This window comes from Triticum dicoccoides, chromosome 2A (genome assembly GCF_002162155.2).
Source record: "Triticum dicoccoides isolate Atlit2015 ecotype Zavitan chromosome 2A, WEW_v2.0, whole genome shotgun sequence".
Lineage (NCBI taxonomy): Eukaryota > Viridiplantae > Streptophyta > Magnoliopsida > Poales > Poaceae > Triticum > Triticum dicoccoides.
In genome coordinates, this window is record NC_041382.1 from 454,934,305 (window position 1) to 454,940,257 (window position 5,953).

The following is a 5,953-nucleotide window of genomic DNA, read 5'->3' on the forward strand; positions in this document are numbered from 1 at the left end:
GGGTACGTAGGAGGAGGCAAGGTCCTGGCTACGGCGAGGTTGTACATGCAAGGTTTACGAGTTCAGACCCTTCTCGGAGGAAGTAATAGCCCTACGTCTCGGTGCCCGGAGGCTTGGTCGACTGGATATGCGTGAAAGTTACAGGGGGTGCGAACCCATGTGCCTGAGGAGGGGGTGGCTTATATAGAGTGCGCCAGACCTCTCCAGCCCTCAGTTACACATGGTTCAATGTACATTAAGACAGGGCGTTACTGGTAACGCTAGCTATAAAGGACTATAAATGATCTTTAAGACTACGGAGTAAACGCCTGACCGTTGCCATCCTAGGGTGGCTTTAGATCTCCTATTCTCCGAGTGATTCTTCATATGGTCGAATGACTGTATCTTGGTCGAGTGGAATTGGGATATCCGAGTGGTATATCTGGTCGAGTGGAATGCACTCGAATGTGATTTTAGTTGGTATCTTGTGTTGTCTCTTGAATGTGCTTGACTTTAGGGCGGTGTCCTTGGGTAGGGCGTCTAGGACAGGCCTATGACCCTACCCTAGGTACATGTCCTCGTCATTAGCCCCCGAATGGATTGAGATCCGAGTGGAAAAGAAGGGGCGAAGTTAGTTCCGACTCGATTTCGTGCCTCGGAGGCATTCCAACGGAGTCTGGTAATCATGCCGAAGCTTCAACCTTGTTTCAGTCGCCTTGATCCATTCAGAGGTCATCGAGTGGATTCCGCTGATAATCTTCGAGTGTTGTTCTGGTGTGAAATCTTTGGAGCGATTGGTTGTTCTGCGGTTTCCGGATCTCACGGGATTCGAAATTTTTGGAGAAGCGCGCGGGATGGACGTGTCGCAGTAATCGGAGTGGGTAGACAAGGGCACCTCGATCCTCATGCCGCCTTTTTTGCCACGTATCGAGCGAGCAGTTGTTGCGGGATATGACAGGATCGCTCAGGCCCACGAGTCAGCACTGGAAACAGGCCTATAAAAGGTGTTGAGGCCGATGCGACGCACAATGCGCCTCATTCTCTCTCTCCTTCCTCTGCTCATCCACCGTGCGCTCCTCTGCTCTTGACGCTCCCGCTTGGCCCCTGCGCTCTCCGCTGCAATGGGGAAGGACAAGACAACGACCTTGGAGCGCGTGAAGAAGGCGACGGCGACAACGAAGGGCAAGAAGGCGGCTCGGGGGACATCATCGCGATCCGGTCTGTCACCGGACTTGATCCAGGGAGACTGGACCTGCTCCATCATCGAGCGGGATGACCTGGAGAAGCTCTTTGAGGACGACCTAACTGCTGCCAAGTCTTGGAGATTGCCGAAGGGGGATCTGAGCCCCAGCCGCGTGAGGGTCAGCATGTCCTCCTCACCACCCATGTTGACCGAGGTTTCTCTCTTCCTCCGCACCCATTCTTTAGGGGTTTCTTGAACTTTTTTTGTGCCCAGATCCACCATTTCCCTCCAAACACCATCACGTACCTTGCTGCATTTATCTCGATGTGTGAAAATTTCCTGGGTTGTCAACCACACTGGGGCCTGTTCAAACACATATTTACTTGTCGCTCCCTGTCAGTGAAGAAGGCAAATCCAAGTGATGAAAAGACCCATGTGATCCAGATGTGTGGGGTTTAGGAATTGAAACTAGGGGTAGGAGCACTTTTCCTTCTATGACCCTTCTCGAGTCAGTTCGGGGATGGTAGTCGACCTGGTTCTACTGCAAGGACGTCCCGACTCCTGGCCAGTCAATCGGCTTCCCCCCTTTCACTATGGAGCGACTTCGCCAACCTTCTTCATTGACTGTGACCCCAGAGGACAAGGGCGAGGTGTCTCTTTTAGTCGACCAGGTTTTTAACTTAGTCCGGGAGGGTGTGATTGGCATGGATCTGTTGGAGGTGTTCCTCAGTCGACGCATCCAACCCTTCAAGCTCGAAACCACCCGATGTGGATGTACTCAGGCCCTGGAGACACTGCTCGAGTCCACCCAGAGGAGGTCGCCGAGGAGATGGTGGCTCAGTGGTTGCGAAGCATCACTGGGAATAAGGACAACCCCAGGGGGTCCAGGAGAGTCCAGCCATTCGACACCAACCGCGAGCCAGAAGAGGTCGAGCCCAAAATTCTGAGTGCTTTCTTGTTTTGATCTGTGGTTACTCTTGAATCTGATTGGCTTTTGTTGACTTGTGCTTTGCAGATTTACACCAAGATGTATTCGATGCCGAACGGGGAACAACTCCAGGAGGGAGAGGAGAGCATAGACAAAAGTGGCGACTGGCAATCTGGAGATGGCAGTGACGATGATAGTGACGACTCGGGTGGCAGCGAAGAGGTTGACTCGCCGCCCCACTCAGAACGTCGATCCAAACAGTCCTAAGACCCTGCAGGTGGACGCGGCAAGGCAGCTCCTCCAAGAACGCAAGTGCCAAAGCGTAGTCGGACTTCATCCCTAGAGCTGTCTGAGAACACCGCTAAGCAGCCCAAGGTCGCCTCACCGAAGCCTCAGAAGGCCTTGCCCAAGACCAAGGTAGATGTTCATGTCGCTTCTGCGTAAGTGTTTGCTTCTTCTTTTTGTCTTTTCTGTTATTGTCGACTCATCTACTTGCTTGACCGAGTGAGTTTTTTTAACTTTCAGTGCGGCTACTTCTGGGACGTCCATGAATATTGACAAGGAGCACGATGATGAGGAGACTATAGATGCGGCCACTTCTCGAGCAGGTACAACTCCACAACCTTGCCCTCACTTTGTCAATTGTTCTGTCGGTTGACTGAACTAAGGCATAGCCTAGTGGTGGGAAGGGGCTGATGCCTTCCCACCCACCCATGTTCAAGGCATGGTACTTGCAATTTAGGTTTGTTGCACCAATTATACTGTAAGGGGTTCCCTTATAGTCTTTCTATCAAAAAACTCTTACGGTCAAGTGTTTTGTAGCGCCACCAAATGTTATTTAACTTCCAAACGACGACGACCATGAAGACGTGCCACAGAAGAACACAGGAAGAAAGGGCAGGACTTCAAGCAGGAGGGTGCCTGCTAGCAAGATGTCTCACTTGACTTCAGCGCCAGAACCAGTCGTCCAGCAATCCGAAGATCCAATTCGGGCTTCTGTTTCTTTTGTTGATCCTGTGTCGACTGATCGTCCTTCGGTGTCGACTGCTCAAGTCCTTGCTCCCACTATGCAACTCCATGCTTCAGATCCCTTGGCTACCTCGCTTGTTCCACCAACTCCGCTCTTTGTTACCCATCATGTCCCCGAGGACCAAGTAAGCGATGCTAAGGAAGCCATACACCAAGAAGGCCTTATGATGGAGCGAATGAAGGTGGTGCATGAGGCCAGCAAGGCTGCCTATGATGCCAGCTCTACCCTTCAAACCAATGTCCAGGTGAGTTGATTTCCAACTGGTCTTTAGCTTGATCTTTGCTCTGTTAGGATATGGTACTTGAAAGCTACTGCTTTACTATTCGTAAGATGTCCGTGGATGAGCATTTTCAAACCTTATGTGCATCTGTCATGAATTTGCACCTTGAATCTATTCACCCACTAGGTGTCTTCTTTTGCTTTGTAGATTTTTTAGTTGAATCAACCAGCTTATGTCGAGTGAACTCTTGAACCAGTGGGAGCACGCCAAGTGCACCCACTGGGTGTAGTCCTCGAGACCGCCGTCAAATGTTTGATTCGGCGAGGGTCTTTCCAAAGTGTTATTTCACCATGGGAGCCTTAGAACTTGTCTGCTTGTAGTATATTCACTCGGCTTTAGACGGATCGCATCTAGTGAACTCCGAGCCAGTGGGGGCACGCTAAGTGCACCCACTGGGTGTAGTCCCTGAGACCGCGGTCAACTGCGGGCAGTCGGCGGGGTCTAAGCGCAAATATTGTTGTCGTTTTACTCCTTCCACTCAGGCTGGACGGGCCATGTCGAGTGGGAAGTTTAACCAGTGGGGGCACGCCAAGTGCACCCACTGGGTGTAGTCCCCGAGACTACTGTTGAATGTTTGATCCGGCAGTAGTTTTAGAACTCTTTTTGTCGTAATAACCTGAACTTGCATCTTATCACTTGGAAGTCATCGGTCTTGTTTCTATCGACTGACGTGCCTTGTTCATTGATTGCAAAAATCTTGTGAGTTTGCAGCCCAATTTGCTGAATTGGAGAGGAAACAAATTCAACTCAACCTTGATCTGGAGCTGGCCAAGGAAAATTTGAAGAAGGCCCAAGATGAAGCAACCATCATGGGAGGTAACAATTATGTCGACTGTTGGTCTTGCCATCTTTTCTTTCCAACCTTTAAACCGAGTGACTCCACTCGAATAGATGTGCATAGTGAAAATCGTCAACTCCAAGCTCGTCTGAAGAATGTTATTTCTTTAGACAAAATGAAGCAGGCTCTAGAGCAGAAGGACCTCAACCTTGCAGCAGCGCAGAAGACGACGCGAGAGAAAACTGAACTTGCTCATAAGAAGCTGGCTTCACTTGGCAAGTTGGAAGAAGAAACCGCCAAGTAGAAGACTGTCGTTGATGAAGCAAACAAAGAAGTCATGCAACTGAAGAAGGACAAGGTGGCCTTGACCGACAAAGTCGCAGATCTCACTCAGAGGAGAGACGAACTGGAGACTTATCTGGGAGGCCTTGCCAAGAAGATGTTGCTCATGCTCGAAGGTACTTTCCCTCGTCTGACTGTTTTGCAACTGCTGACACATCATACAACCATTGACTCATTTACTTTTCCATGCGTGCAGAATTCTGTCAAAATTTTGAGGAAGAGACTGGGCGGGTTGAGACGAATCTGGAGCCCATCAACTCCCCCATCAAGGACGAAGCCACGATGAATGTGATGTGACTGGAAATGTCGCCTCGCTAGAGTTATGGACTACCTTGCTCGACTGAAAGTGGTGGTGTCGCGGATCGACACGGAGCTCTGCCCAGGTGTGATATTCCAGAATGACCTCGAGTCTCTGATGGCTCGACTCAATGAAATCCCTGGTCGAGTGCAGGCGTGGAAGAAGTCATCTGCTTGCTGCGGTGCTGACGTGGCTCTGTCTCTAGTCTGTGTTCATTGCAAGGAAGTTAGAGAAGAGAAGCTGGCGGCTCTCAAGGTCGCCAATACCAAGAAGCTTCAATTCCAGTCCTTTATGGAGACCTTCATCGATGCTGCCACTCGCATCACAGATGGAATCGACCTGGACGAGTTCGTCGAGCCAGCTAGCCCTTCTCCAGCCGAGTGAAAAACTTGATAACTTGATTTAATTTGCCTCGGGGTGCCGAGTGATCCTTTAAGCGTTAAGACTCTTTCGGGCTTGATGCCCGAGTACTTCTGCTCGTGGTTCTGAACCTTCATGGATTTATCCAAACTTGGTCTTTCTTTTGAATGCAGTTGCTTTGTCTTTATCGCCTTCGAATTTCTTGACTCGAGCAAATTGGGAATCATAACTGAAACTCCGAGTGGAAGGGTCGCTCTCCACTCGGAGTTGACGTTGTACTTGTGGCGCAGCTCCGAGTACAACTAGACGTCGTACTCGTGGTGCAGCTCCGAGAGCAGCCAGTCATTGTACTTGTGGCGTAGCTCCGAGTGCAACCAGACGTTGTACTTGTGGCGCAGCTCTGAGAGTAGCCAGACATTGTATTTGTGGTGTAGCTGCGAGTGCAACCAGACAGTGTACTTGTGGCGCAGCTACGAGAGTAGCCAGACGTTGTATTTGTGGCGTAGCTTCGAGTGCAACCAGACGTTGTACTTGTGGCGCAGCTCCGAGTGAGAATGTAGTTCACCACCCAAAGTATATTTTGTAACTTAGGCGAGTATGGGATCACGGCTAAGCCCCCAAGTGGGAGGATTGCTCTCCACTGAGAGTAGTTTTGCAACTTAGGCGAGTACGGGATCACGGCTAAGCCCCGGAGTGGGAGGATTGCTCTCCACTCAGAGTAGTTTTGCAACTTAGGCGAGTACGGGATCACATCTAAGCCCCCGAGTGGGAGGAT